This window comes from Capricornis sumatraensis, chromosome 4 (assembly GCF_032405125.1).
Source record: "Capricornis sumatraensis isolate serow.1 chromosome 4, serow.2, whole genome shotgun sequence".
Classification (NCBI taxonomy): Eukaryota; Metazoa; Chordata; class Mammalia; order Artiodactyla; family Bovidae; genus Capricornis; species Capricornis sumatraensis.
Window position 1 is genome coordinate 74,070,731 of NC_091072.1, and position 15,562 is coordinate 74,086,292.

Sequence of the window (15,562 nt, forward strand, 5' to 3'; positions counted from 1 at the left end):
AAAAATTACATAATCAGAGGAAATGTGACCACAGACTATCTTACATATTTCTAGATTAAAATGCATACTGATACTTGATATGCTTTAAAACAATTGAAGAGGGCAAGAGAAAGTGGGTAAGGGTATAGACAAAATTAGACTGGCCATGTGAAAGTAACTGTTGATGTTGGGGTAATCAGTATTCAGGGATTCCCTATACTAGTCTCTCTACTCTGAAATGTATTCGAAAATCTCCATTTAAAAAAAGTAAAAAGTAATAAAAGAAAACCAGAACACTAAAATATAACCAAATATTGTTATATTTTAGATCAGTCCTGGGTGTTCTTTGAAAGGAATGATGCTAAAGCTGAAACTCCAGTACTTTGGCCACCTCATGCGAAGAGTTGACTCATTGGAAAAGACTCTTGATGCTGGGAGGGATTGGAGGCAGAAGGAGAAGGGGACGACCGAGGATGAGATGGCTGGATGGCATCACTGACTCGATGGACATGAGTCTGAGTGAACTCTGGGAGTTAGTGATGGACAGGGAGGCCTGGCGTGCTGCGATTCATGGGGTCGCAAAGAGTCAGACACAACTGAGTGACTCAACTGAACTGAACCCAATATTTATTTTATGTTTCCAATATAAATTAATATTCCCCAATATTTCATAATTTTTTTCATTTCCAAAATTCTAGTTTGCTTCCTTAACAACTAACTCATCAGGAAAGGAAGCCCTTATCCTTCCAAACAAAATTCACTTTATTTGAAAAATAACCCTCTCTCTTGTCTGTTTTGTAGGATCAAGCTTGCCCCACTGACCATGTATCTTACTGCGTGAGGCCTGCCCAGGTCCCCCAGTGCAGTCTGAGACAAGGGGGCACTACTGCCCAACTCACAGGGTTCGGATGCAGGCTGGCTGGCTCCCACACTAAGCTCTGCCTCTATCACTATTAAAGGTAACATGTGAGCCTCAAAAATGAAGAGAAAAAGAAAAAAGTAAAATAAAAGTGATCAACTTTTTTTCCTTCCTCAACAAATGTCTGATCTCCAGAGCTCTTGGAACCACCACAACAAACAAGCTCACCTTCATTAACTTCTCTTTTAGCACAAAAAGTAAAGGGCTGGGACGTGTCCAGTGGTTAAGACTATGTGCTTCCAATGCAGGAGGTCAGGGCTGATCCCTGGTCAGGAGGAGGGGGAGGCAGAGGAGGAGAAGAGAAAAGGAAGCAGGGAGGAAGAAAAGAAAGGACTGAGACGAGAGCATCCTTGCTGGTGGGAGTGGAGTGGACAGTCCTCTGTGCTTCCCGGAGGCCCCTGCTGCCTTGGTCAGATTAATTTATACCAGAAGCAGCTTTTAAAGACACTTAACCACTGTGGTGAATGTGGGCAGCAAATGAATGCTACTGAGGAGAAATCAGCACTGAGTAATGCCCCTCCTGAGAAAAAAGGTAGATCATATTTCTCTGATTCTACTACACAGCTCTCCTCCATCCGTTCCCACATCTCTTTCCCCTACCAACCCCTTCTAAAACCAAACTTGTGGCAAATAAAATGAACTGGACACCATATGACTGGAAAGAGCCAAAATTTTAAGGACACCACTGCTCCGGTTCTACCTTGCCCATCGGAGGGTTACCTGACTGGTTTCACTGACAGAACTGGTTGCCCAGGAGGGTGGATGTTATCTCTGAGAGCCACAAAGACCATCTTCTCTTTGCAGCAGCTATTCTAAACGTTTCTTAGTTTATGAATACGTATCTGTTTCAGCGGTTTCCAAGTCTGGAATTTTACAGGAATTTCTAGAAGAGTTCTTTTAAGATTTGGTTGGGGCCCATAAACCTGTATTTTTTAAAAAGTCATCAGGTAGTTGCACTTACTCAGGCTTAGAAACAAATGATGTATTATGAGCTGAGGTACAAACATAAGTCATATTCAAAAGAGAAACCTACCTCTAAAAGCTTTAATTATTCTGAACATAACCAAAATATTTTCTCTAAATAAAACTACAATTCTAGACAATATGCAAAGTAAAATCAAACTGTTAATTCGGAAAAAAAAAAAAAAAACAATAAAAAGTTAAATTACAAGGAAGGACTAAAGTACAGTCTTCTAAGACTGGTCTTGCTGACATATTGGCCTGAATGATTCTGAGGTGATAGAGGCTATGCATTGTTGGCTAGTCCTATCAACCGAATATAATTTCAGTGAAAATCTTACTGTAACAATAGAATGACTGATTTTGCTGAAATGAAGGCCGGCTCTCTATCCACTAGATGCCAGGAGCATCCCCCCAAGTTGTGACAATCGAAAATGCCTCTAGACACTGTCAAACGTCCACTGCAGGGCAAAATCACCCTAGTTCAGGACTACTGGGTTAAAGTAAGTGAAGTCGCTCAGTTGCGTCCGACTCTTTGCGACCCCATGGACTGTAGCCTACCAGGCTCCTCCCTCCATGGGATTCTCCAGGCAAGAGTACTGGAGTGGGTTGCCATGTCCTTCTCCAGGGGATCTTCCCAACCCAGGGATCGAACCTGGGTCTCCTGCATTCCAGGCAGACGCTTTAACCTCTGAGCCACCAGGGAAGCCCACTGGATTAAAGGAACCAGATTAAAAATTAGAAGGAAAAAAGAAAAAAAAAAGGCTAAAATAGATTGAAGATACAGCAAAATAAATTGTCTTCAGAATATAAAGCAGTAGCATGAGGCGCACTCTTACTGGCTATTTTTATTAAAAACAAAACTAAAGGAAACGGACTTAAGTTTCACAAGGGAGCATCAAGAGTACTCAAAAGGAAAAACCTCCTAACTCCTAAGTTTTATTACAGCCAGGAAATCTGGAGACCCCTTCCTGGACATAATTAGAATGAAAAGGCTGTAATATGACTCAGAAGCTTTGGGACTAGAGAGTGTAGGTCTGAGAGACCTACGGAGGGCCTGAGAACCTCTCCCGCCCTGGAGCCTGAAAGACTCCTTCAGAAGGAAAGCGCTTGACTCACAGTTAATGTCTCCCTCTGGACTCAGGTCGGTGTGATCTGACCAGTTTCTGAACGCGCACACAGCAAGCCAACAAGGCTAGCAGGTTTATGGCCCTTCCCTGCTGCTTGTGTTCCTGAAGGCCAAGGTGAGGCTGTGAACCGGTCTTCTCTTTTGGGCCCAGAGCCAGTCCTAGCATTGTTCTAGGGCAGAGGCTGCCAGTCCAAATGGTATTCTACCCAGATCAGCATATCTATAGCATCTATCTCAGTAAAAGTAAAGGCAAATAGAAGAAATCTGAGAAAAGAGAAAGAAACAAGTCAAGCCACAAACTACTGTAAATCAGCAGTTCCCCAAAATGTGATCCATTGATTTCTGGGGGTCCCGCAAGAACTTACAAAGGTCCACAAAGTGTAAAATACTTTAATAAGGATATAAAAAGATTTTTTGCCATTTTTACTGTGTGAAAGGCTATTTTACATTTGAACCTTTTGCTCTTCATCCATAACAGTGGATCTCAAAATTCATAAAGTATTTGCTCTCATAGCATAAAAGCACTGGTGAATAAAATGGCTGGAGTCTTAGCACAAATCAAGGCAGTGGTGACTTAGGCCACACATGTACAGTGGAAGTTACTGGTTTTATTACATCTCGGTCCCTGAGTCCACATCTTTCTAACATTCTGTGTTGTCTCAAGGAAGAGCACTTACACAGTTCTGAGCTGAACTGGCTGTCTTTTTTCTTTTCTAAACTGGCTTCATTCACTTTATTTTTCTCATATAAACCTATGTGATGGCTACAGCTGGAGCCTGGGTCCTTTGCACGGAAACTCTGGAGTGAGTCTTTACAAGAAGGTAAGTGAATTCCTGATACGGAGGCTCAGACAAAGACTCAGTGAACACTGACTCTTCCCAGAGATCAGGGGTGAGAAAACTGTAGGTCTTGGAAATGGCATTACAAGTGGCCTTGGCAAAGCTGCCCCGGATGGCAGTGATGGCAGGATGGAGACGCAGCAGCAGTCAATTCAGCCATCACCAGTAGCTTCTTGGACACAGGGACTGAGATGATGCCAGTGTCCCTGGAGACTGGGATGAGGCACACCAGCGCAGAGCCACAGTGGCGAGTCACCTTGCAAGGGACAGCATGAGGCTTGCAGACCTTGCTCCCCCAGTAACCTCACTGAACAGGGACGACAAAGAGTCTGGCCAGAAGTAATGCCCCACAGATGGCAGTGGCTACCTCCTGAGAGCACTTAACACCCATACACCATTCCTACTTTAACATCATTTTTACTTGAACTGATGGACAAACTATGGTTTTCAGACTTGAGTATCTGGCAGACATTCTCTTAAAAATTAACCAAGTGAGCTTGGTACCAGCAGCACTGATAACAATCATAAACTTCAGTGAACTGGAGGTAACTTCAAAGCAAAAATCAAAATTTTGGAATACTTGAGCCTGACAGCTTTCCAATACTTAGCATTTTTTCTTATGAGACTGAATGTGAGATTAACAAATACAACTTTTGCTAATGTATAATGAAATGTGCCATAATTTGAAAGATGTACCTAACATACTGATTCAATATTTTCCAAATGACCAATGAATGATGTTTAAAAAAAAAATTATACACTAGTAATAATTCAAAGTATAAGACAGAAAGGTCTTTCCTCCATGGATCAAGTGGTAAAGAATCTCCCTGCAATGCAGGAGACAGGTTCAATCCCTGGGTCTGGGAAGATCTCCTGGAGAAGAAAATGGATAAAATTTAGTTAAGATCAGTAATTCAGTATAGTCAAAGCTATGGTTTTTCCAGTAGTCATGTACAAGTGTGAGAAATGGACCATAAAGAAGGCAGAACGCCAAAGAATTGATGCTTCCGAACTGTGTCATTGAAGAAGATTCTTGGGAGTCCCTTGGACTGCAAGGAGATCAAACCAGTCAATCCTAAAAGAAAGCAACCCCGAATATTCATTGCAAGGACTGATGGTGAAGCTCCAATATTTTGGCCACCTGATGTAAAGAGCCGACTCACTGGAAAAGACCCTGATGCTGGGAAGGATTGAAAGCAGGAAGAGAAGGGGATGACAAAGGACAAGATAGTTGGGTGGCATCACCAACTCAACGGACATGGTTTGATCAAACTCTGGGAGATGATGGGAAGGGACAGGGAAGCCTGGCATGCTGCAGTCCATGGAGCTGCAGAGTTGGGCATGACTGAGCGACGGAACAACAACCAACTCAAACTGACTACATCTTCATGAATATTTTTCTTATGTTAGGAACTAAGAACTAAGTTCCTTAAAGCACTCACTGCATGTATTAATTCATTACAGTCCTCTGAGATGCCACACACAGCTAGGTAAAGAAGATATAGAAACAAACTGGAAACGAAACCTGAATTCCAGGTGTACATGGTGGAACAGGCGTGACTGAATGTGAAATGGGCTCTCAAAATACAATCTAGACTGTGCAATAACAGAAGTATAAACCAGGTGGAATAGGGGCATAACTGCAGGAGACAGGTGGGCTTAATGGAAATGGTGACCACTGAGCAGAGTCCTATGGGCTGAAGAGGTTGTAGGAAGAAAATAAAAGAGAAAAGGGCAAAATACACTGCAGGATTTTAAACAAGAAAGGACATCACTAGGGTTTTGTGTTTTATAAAGAAATCTGACAACACTTAGTGAGGGGGCCAAGACAGAAACAGGGCAAGTGAGATGGGGAGGAGCAAGGGCCAGTGGGGACAGAGAGAAAAAAGCAACAGTGACGTTTTGGAGGGAGAACTGGTAAGATTTGTTGACCTAGGGCAGCAGTCAGATAGTAAATACACAGGCTGTGCAGACAACAGAGGGCCTCCATAACAAACACACATACATGCTTGTTTTAAACAACTCAGAAATGTAAAAATCCATTTGCGGCCCACAGGCCTCCAGTTAGATGCTGACCTCTGACCTGGGAGATAAGCAACAAAGGAGAGGAAGAGCCTGCTGAGGCGACACCCATGTTTCTGGCTTAACCTAGCAGACAGGCGGAGGTGCCACTCACAAGAACTGTGGATACAAAACGGAACGCTCAAGGGTTTCTGAGTGGTGGTAGTTGAGAGCGTGGAGGAAGAGTCAGTCAGTTTCAGATGGCCCAGGTGGAACTGTTAAACAGAGTGCCAGACATACAAATATGGAGCTCAGAACAGAGGTCTGGGTGGAGAGAAAGATTTGGAAATCATCAATATACTAAACAGCTAAAACCGTGTAAATGGCTGGCAGCCAAGGTTAAAAGTGTCAAGTGAAAAGAAAGTTGGCTACAATCATGGGAAACACTAGGGGCTGGGGAGGAGACAAAAGGAGTCTGTGAAGAAAACTCAGAGAAGAGACAGAACAGCAGGTATATTTTAAAATGCTAAAGGACAGCAGCAGACTAAGTTGTGGACCTCCACTTAATGCCCAGGAAAGATGCCAAACCATAGACGTTTCAGAAAGCAGCGAGGGCTGCCTAAGGGCGCACAATTCCCATGATTCTGGTAAACAAACGTCTGCTGTAATTTCCAAGAGGCCACTTGTTATAAGGTCTCTTCCCCAAAACAGAAGCTTGCTCCTAGCCTAGCTATGCTACCATTTCCTACCTGGGACCAACCCATTCTTCATGGAAACCACACACAGGAAGGAGCCAAATGCTTTTGAGGAGCGTTAACTCCTCATTGCTAAAGTCTGGCTTCCTGAATGTGGCCCCACCAGTTGTAACATCCCTGGCAATTCTTTGTCACTCACATGCTTCTATCCTGGGAAGGGAAGTAACTGATCTGACTGGCAGATGTGGGGAAAATAAATGGTCCAGTTGTGCCTTTCCTCCTCTTAAGAGTGAACTAGAGGAGATACGCTGGCTGGAAGCTTTGTCTACGACACATGCCTTCTCTAATCCAGCAGTACTGTGACCAGGGGGCAGGTCTGCCTAATTCTGGAACTTAACAAGCCAATTTGGCTCAAATACTAAACTGCTTCCTTTACCTTGCCTTCATCAATAATAAAGGTGATATTATAATCCCTATTTGCTAATCCTTTAGTTTCTATCCAATCTATTCAAGACTTGGGTGGGAGAGGAAGGTGCTATTTATTGCTCTCCCCTCCCTTCTAGATCCTAACATAAAGTCTAAGTAACTTTAGATAAATGCAATCTAATTAATCTAATTTAATGTAATCCTAGTAAAATAAGGGCTTTCCAGGTGGCAAAGTAATAAAGAATCTGCTTGCAATGCAGGAGACCCGGGTTTGATCCTTGGGTCAGGAAGATCCCCTGGAGAAGGGAATGGCAACCCACTCTAGTATCCTTGCCTGGAGAATCTGACGGACAGAGAGGCCTGGTGGGCTATGTCCAGGGGATCGCAAAGAGTCAGACACGACTGAGCGACTAACACATAATTTAAGACTTTTAAATGGTTATGTTATTCTCCTTCCTTTTAGATGGAAGCTTCTTTACCATTTTGATGGTGCGTTGCACTTCTCATTTGTTGTAATATGAAACAGGTGAGACACTACCACCATTAAAACATAATTACAGTTGAAATTAATCCCAAACATTCCATCCACTTTCAGACTTTGGAACAAATTTCCAAGAACTCTTAATATCAAACACAGTCAAGGAAATCAAAGCACAATTCTATTCTTAAGAAAAACACATCGCCAAATCTCTCCAAGTACTTACATATAATTCATAAATATTTATCCCAGATCATTTAAAAAATACCTGAAAAGATAAATTACTTGAATAAATGGATCGAGTGATTTCATGCAAAATAACCTCACACTATTATATACCACACTGTGCCGATTTTAGTCTGAGGACAGGAAAATACACACTCTGTAGAAAAAGGAAACGTAAACCAAATGGGCTAACCATTTTTAAAGACTGCTTCCTATCTGGGTTCCGCCTGTTCATGAGACCTGATCACCAAAATACACAGCCCTGAAGCAATACCTCAAGTGATCAGTGCCACAGTGGGCTTCATCAGTCACTGCAGACACTGTCCAGCAATCTAGGCCCATCTCTTACTGTTTCCAATATCCACTCTACATTCAGAATAAGGTTATAGACTGTGTTACAAGAACCATACTGAATGAGTCAGGGTCAACACCACGTGGTAGGTGGCTACAGACCGGGGCAGGCCAGGAAGAAAGGGACCTGCAATGGGATGGCAGGTCGAACAGTTAGAGCAGGGTGCCACCCAATCCATAGACTACCTGACTGGTACTCAGTCTTGTCTCTTTACAGCCTGAAGCACCCCACACAGAGCTTTACATAGTAAAGGGAAGTGGCTATACTGGGAGATTTTACATCCTCTGGATTATGTGCTGACTGCCTGGAACAGACTTTGGGGGAAGCCTAAACGGACACTTAACCATTTAGTTCTGCCCAAATGAAAGCACTGAATGCCCTGCGTGGCTTATTTATTGGAGCTCACACATTGAATGGTACACGTCTAATCGGTTGTTGGGTGCCAAGAGTGTTCTTTGTTTAAGAGCACTCTCTAGCCAAGATGCTGACACTGGGCATATTCTCAAACTCTCAACTGTCTCCTAGAGCTGCTCAGATCTGATTTAATACTGTCAATGAAGACTCACAGCACGAGAGGGGCTGGCTCAAGATGCTCCATGAAAAGCAGCCACTCATGGAAATGTTAATTTGTGGAAGGAGGCACCAAATATTTTCTGTTACTTTAAATCCTGGCAGCAGGAAGGAGAACCAACCCAACATTTTAAGCAAACTAATTTTATACCCTTTTCAGCTTACAGAATCGATAAATTACAGCTCTACTTTTCATTATCTGGGAAATGGCAAAAATGGAGAAGAGAAGAAAGGAGACTCAGTGCAGTAAATTGGAAGATCCTTTAAAACAGAGCCTATGTTTTGTTCATTTTCTTTTCCATCAGAGTGTCTAGCAGCAGTACTTTGACCACAGCACTCAGTGAGTGTTTGCTGAATCAAATTGTTGTGAAAGCATTCTCCGCTCACCACAGATCCAGCATGTCACGAGTTTAGCAACCCTTAACTCTCTCCTAGCAAATGTTTTCAGTTCCGCTTACAGCAAACATTTTTTTCCAAGAAATGTATCTTAACTTCACAACACAGAAATGAAAAACCTAAAATCTCCTTTGTAAAGATGCATTTCTTTTTAAAAGGAGCCATATACTATAAATGAGAAACGTTTTGTGTTAAAAAGGAGAGAGCAACCTAAGCAAAGCAGTATATGTGTAACTGTGCTGTAAGGAACTCTAAAGAGCAAACATCTGTAACGCTGCCATACAGCTGCATCCATAAACGCCTTTTCCTAAAGGACTAGTTAAACTAAAGGTTAAACTAGAAACGCAGGTGCATCTTTTAAATAAACTCCCAGTCCTAGTTGTATGTTTAAGTTATTTATGAATAATTAAAAGGCCTAGGTTCCAAGGGTCACAGAGAATTGAACTCCCATCTACTCACAGCCAAAGTCGTTCAAGGGGCTGCCAACAATAATATATCCTCTGTGAGGCTTTTCCTGGCAAGCCCATTCCCCAACCCCTCCCCTGTGTTGCCATGGCATTTTCTTTTCATACCTCTATTATCGTTTACCTCAGCATATAATCAACCTTTAACTTCCTTTTCATTACAAATCAGTTCCTGATTAGACTGTGAGCCCTTTGTGGACAGGAACTGGGTCAGAGTCACTTTGCTATCCCCAGAATCTACTAAATAGTAAAGCAGTTAGTTAATAAAACTTCTGTTGAAAGAATGAAATCAAAACTTCTGAGACTATTGTTTTACATATTTAAGGCTGCTCACTGAAAGGAAGTTCTCAAGTAACCCAAGGTACTGAAAAAACTGTTTAAGCCTCATATATCCACATATTGTCTGCCTTTATCTTTATGCATTTATACAGTCAGCAACTGTCTCATGCAGAACAATGTTTGAACTTAGTAGGTGCTCAAATATTAACTGATCCAAGGAATACATGTTGAACCCTCTATGAACATAGTAGGTGCTCAAATATTTCTTGATCCAAGGAATACATGTTGAACACTATATATGTATATATATATGTATATGTATGTGTGTGTATATATATATATACAGAGAGAGAGAGAGAGAGAGAGAGAGAGAGAGAGAGAGGGAAGAGAGAGACACAGAGAGAAGAAATACATACACCATATACTACAGAATTCCCTAGATCTGTTTTTTAAGATATGAACATGTTAAGTAAACATATAAAGAAAAACTATAGAACTTTCTCATTTTTAGGCCAAGACCTGGAAAATCTTAAGAGTTGATTTTCAGAAATGATAAAAGGATCATGACACAGCAAAAAACTGGTCTGACTACGGAATCTCTCATAAAGTAATTGGATAACTTCATTCATAGAGGTGACAAGTTTCTACAACCAAACTGGAAAAGATTTCTCACTTTAACAGCCAGCAGCAGATGTCAACACAGAAGCTGAGCTGTTACTCCTTTTTGGAAGCCAGTAGATTGTTAAACTTATTAGTTTCATAATAAATATAAAAACATGTAAAAATACGATCTTTTAAAAACCAGTATTCATCTGATATTAATATAACTTTTAATACAGTAATTACAAAAACAAGCATAAAGGCAAAATCTCTAAAGATATCAATATTTACCTGATATGTATATAATAATATTCAAAATAATTATAGTTCATTTGAACGTGGAGTAGGGAATTTCCTGACGATCTAGTGGTTAGGACTCAGCCCTTTTACTGATTGAACCTGGCCCGAGGTTCAATCCCTGGTTGGGGAACTAAGATTCTGTAATGAAACTATAAAGGTGGAATACAGTTTTATAAAAGAGAACTAAACCTCACCCCGTAAAAGGTAATCCTGAGGAGTCAAAAAAACAGGTTCTGACATTCGACAGTGAGGCTACACAATCTTTAATCACCACCTGTATAAGAGGTAAAGAGCCTCATTTTTCCCTTAGAGTTTTGCCTCTAACCCACTGGGAATGGTGGTGATGAAACAGCAGGCCAAGAGACGGGGTCCAACAGTTCAGATGGTGGAGTTCACAAGCACATTCTCTTCCACCGTCAAGTGTCTGGTAGGCTGCAAAGGCAACCAACCACATAACATGGCCTTGGTTTTCAGAAACAAAATGTCATTTAACAAGTTCCAATAAAACAAAATCTCCTAAAAAGTCCCGGCCATCATGGCACCTGGAGGCAAACACTGTGAAGCAAGGGCATCATACGTTGCTGAAACTGGGGCCCAAAACACTGGGTACCAGACCCTCCTTAGTCCCCAGAGGAGGTTAAAAAAATACTAGAAGCTTGTAAGGCCCCCATGACTTGGATGTCTCTGAGAATAGTGGCATATCCATATGCCAAGTTGTAAAGGCTACATCCTTGGAGCCTGGAGCTTTCCCAAATATATTTGCTAATGGTACACTGTTGGAGGGGGACCCCGACCCCTCAGTGTTGACTGGGACCCCCAAGAATGGGAGGCGGCAGCATATGAGTTGAGGAAGAAACAACCTCTGTCCCAGGCATTCCCTGTTAATATCTACTGTACCAAAAAGTCCAACAATGGCCAGTGTGAATGAGGAACAGAGACGCCTAACTACACCACGACAGAAATGCAAGGCTTTTTAGAAACAGTCACCCAAAGGGAGAGGGAGAAGGGTGCTAATGGTTCATAGGGGTCTCTGAAACTGTTTTCAAGCTTTGTTTATACAGGAAGAGGCCCCTCCAGGCTCACAGAGACAGAAGGAAGAAGCTCAGCCTCCCATACAAGATGAGCGACAGGCTCTCTGTATTGGCAGCTGCAGAAATCAGGGTCCCTGATAAGTCATCTCGAGACAGCCAAATACAAGTTAAGAGCCTTGGTTCAGGAGCGGTGGGCTCTTCAGGAGACCTCGGTCCCATTCCAAAGGATGAAACTGTCACCTCTTGCAAGGCTCTAGCCCTGACTGCAGACTCTGGGATCCCACACCCAGATCTCTTAAAGAGATACAGCTGGCAAGGCCTCTGCCCTAGGGACCCCTGCAGTCCCCTGAGCTCGTCCCTCCACTGAGGGACAATCACCTGTTCACTTCTCTAATTATCCATGGGGATGCTCTCATTGACACAGGAGCCCAGGTTACACTCTTCCCCGGAACCCCTCCAAACGTAAGTGAGGGGCACCCTGTCAACAAGGCATAACAAGTAGGATGAACGTGAAAGTTGCTCAGTCGTGTCCCACTCTTTGAGATCCATGAACTATACAGTCCATGGAATTCTCTAGGCCAGAATACTAGGGTGGGTAGCCTTTCCATTCTCCAGGGGATCCTCCCAACCCAGGTATCCCACATTGCAGGCAGATTTTTTACCAGCTGAGCCACAAGGGAAGCCCAAGAATACTAGAGTGGGTAGCCTATCCCTTCTCCAGTGGATTTTCCTTACCCTGGAATCGAACCAGGGTCTCCGGCACTGCAGGCGGATTCTTTATCAACTGAGCTATCAGGGAAGCCCCAACAAGTAGAATAGCAGATGCCAAAAAAAAAAAAAAAAAAAAGCCCAAGATTTATAAATCTTATAAACATAAGATTTATTCTTATGTTGCAGAGAGTGGTAATTTCCTTATAGGTGACATGGTTGGTAACTCTCTTTACTATCTTGCTAATGAACATATCTCTTGGATAAGTTACAGTAAGAAAAGAAAACTTCCAAACTCTGGAAGAGAGAAAAACACTAATCACATTCACTAAAAACTAAACTATCTTCACTGCTAAACTGTTTCCTTGACGAATAAGTAAGGAAAAATGCTTCTGCGATAGTGGTAATCTTCATTAACATATATAATTCAAAATTTATTCCAGATCCATTAAAAGCATAATTATAACACAGATCTAACATTCCTTTCTTCTATTTAATGGAGTATGACTACTTTCATTAAAAAACATATACATTTATTATAAATGTACAGTGATATTATGGGCTGAATTTTGTCCCCTTAAAATTCAAGTATTGAAGCCCTAATACCCAGTACCTCTGAATGGGACTGTAATGAGAGACTGAACCTTTAAAGAGGTAAGTTAAAATGAGGGCCTTAGGATGGGCCCTAATCCAACTGAACTGGTTTCTTATTAAAAGAGGAAGCGTGAACACAGAGAGACACGAGGGATGAGCACACAGAGACCGTGAGGACATGGTGAGCAGGCACCGTGTGTAAGCCAAGGGGAGACCTCAGGAGAAACCAACCCTGCTGACATCCTGACCTTGGACTTCCAGCCTCCAGAACTGTGAGAAAATAAATTTCTATTGTTTAAGCCACCCAGTCTGTGTTAGTCTTTGTTACAGCAGCCCTAGCAAATTAATACACAAAGCAAAAAGGAGTTCTCCTGACTCCCCAGGTGGCTCAGTGGTAAAGAACCCACCTGCCAATGCAGGAGACACTGGTCCTGGAAGATCCCACGTGCCTCAGCGCCACTAAGCCTGCGCCCCACAGCTACTGAGCCTGTGCTCTGGAGCCTGGGAGCCACTGCTGAGTCCACGTGCCCTGGGGCCTCTGCTCTGCAACAAGGGAAGCCACCACAACGAGAAGCCCACGCAGCACAACGAAGAGCAGCCCCTGCTCACTGCAACTAGAGGAAAGCCTCACAGCAAGAAAGACCCAGTACAGCCATAAGTAAGAAAGAAAGACATTCTCTACGCGATCAAGAAATAGTGTGGCAGAGACAGCTAGCTGCCCACCAGAGATTTACGCTTCCCTTCTCAAGTGGTGCCAGAAAGCAGCTGACAAACGCAGACTGTATCTTCTGCCTCCCTACCCTACCCATCACCCCTACATCTAGGTTGGATCTCACCAAACCAACATGTCCACTCTGGACTGAGGTTAAGAAATGAGTATGCTCTTGTTATCCTCTTTTTTTGTCACCCCTTCCCTTTCTCAGTCTCCTGGCTGGGTATCAACCCCCAGAACCCCCAGAGGCTGTGTATGAACCGTGGATGAGTCTTCATCAACCTGGGTCTCCCATGATCTCACTAAGCAGTTTCCCCCATTCCCTGTCCAACAACAGTCCATTTTGGACCATGTTATGCATCTGAGAGGGCTTCCCAGGTGGTGCTAGAGGTAAAGAACTCACCTGCCAACACGAGAGACTAGGAGACTAGGGTTCAATCCCTCGGTCGGGAAGATCCCCTGAGGAGGGCATGTATCCTTGCTTGGAGAATCCCACGGACAGAGGAGCCTAGCAAGCTATAGTCCATAGGGTGATAAAGAATCGGATACAACTGAAGCGACTTAGCAAGCATGAATGCATCTGAGGTTTTGGATTTGTCTGTTAAAGCAGCAACCATTCCCCTTAATACAGATGATATTTAAACTTGAAGTTTCATTTTCTTTCTTCAGATTTCAGAACTAAGAGTTAAATATAGGTCAAATTCATGAGACACTGCTGTTTATGTAAGTCAAAGATGATCAAGTAATGTTAATTTCATATGCTTCAACCTAATATGTTTGGTCTACAAAAAAGTGGATGAGGCATGACTGTTCCCCCAGACTGTTCCCCACAAAGTTGAACACACTGATGGATTCTAACAGCTCAACACTCTTCACAGACTAACAGGCAATTTCATAGAAAACTTACATTCAGTACTGGCTAGTTCTCTGCTTTCACAAATCCATGCCCTTAACTAGTTTCTCTATTATTTGATAATTTTTTTTTGCCCTGATTTTATCAAATTACATCCTACCAAAGATGTCAAGATGGAGTAAACCCCCTACAGACTCTCTCTCCCACTGTGTGCTGTGCTCAGTGATCCAGCTGTCTGACTGTATACGACCCCATGGACTGTACCCCACCAGGCTCCTCTGTTCTGGGCAAGAATACTGGGGCGGGCTGCCATTTCCCACTCCAAGGGATCTTCCATATCTAGGAATCTCTTGCCTCTCCTGCAACTGGCAGGCAGATTCTTTACCACCGCACCATCTCTCTCCCACTGATTAAAGCTAAAAACTCTGATCTGAGTAGGCTTCCCTGATAGCTCAGTTGGTAAAGAATCTGCCCACATGGGATACCCCGGTTCTATTCCTGGGTTGGAAAGATTCCCTGGAGAAGGGAAAGGCTACCTACTCCAGTATTTTGGCCTGGAGAATTCCATGGAATGTATATCCATGGGGTTGCAAAGAGTCAGACAGAACTGAGCAACTCTCACTAAACTAACTGAACTGAGTACAAAAAGAAAACTACCCAAGGAAGGAGAAAAGTAAATAACAATCAAATAGGTAAGGGAAGTAAAAACTTGAAAAATTACAGTACCAGTGAGTTTCCTTGCCCTTTTTTATTTTTAAAACTCTACTGCCCAGCTTTGATCCAATTCACAAAATAGCACAGCAGACACTCAAACTAAAAATGCTGAGAGAAACTTCCTCATTCTGGCCACAGGACTGGGGAAAAGAGAGAGCCAAAGCAAGGCAAAAAGCACAAGGTAAATTTTTTCCTTTTTTCTTTTTTTTCCTTTCTCCACAGAATTTCGTGGGAAAGGGGCTCCTGGAAGCCCAAGAATGTGGGGATACACCAAACAAGAAAAAACTGGAAAGAGAGGACCCTCGGTTCTACATATAAACAAATATAAGTCTTAGGCT

The 15,562-nt window shown here is 42.7% G+C and overlaps 1 protein-coding gene, 1 non-coding gene and 1 pseudogene across 2 annotated transcripts in view; all 3 read right to left on the bottom strand.

The window, feature by feature from the left end:
* DIP2B (disco interacting protein 2 homolog B) overlaps positions 1-15,562 on the bottom strand; it is a 229,737-nt gene that overhangs the window by 153,751 nt on the left and 60,424 nt on the right. The window lies entirely within an intron of this gene.
* On the bottom strand, positions 2,493-2,564 carry TRNAS-GGA (transfer RNA serine (anticodon GGA)). Its single transcript has one exon. It is a non-coding gene; the product is annotated as a tRNA-Ser (tRNA).
* LOC138079189 (small ribosomal subunit protein uS5 pseudogene) lies at positions 3,740-4,217 on the bottom strand (annotated as a pseudogene).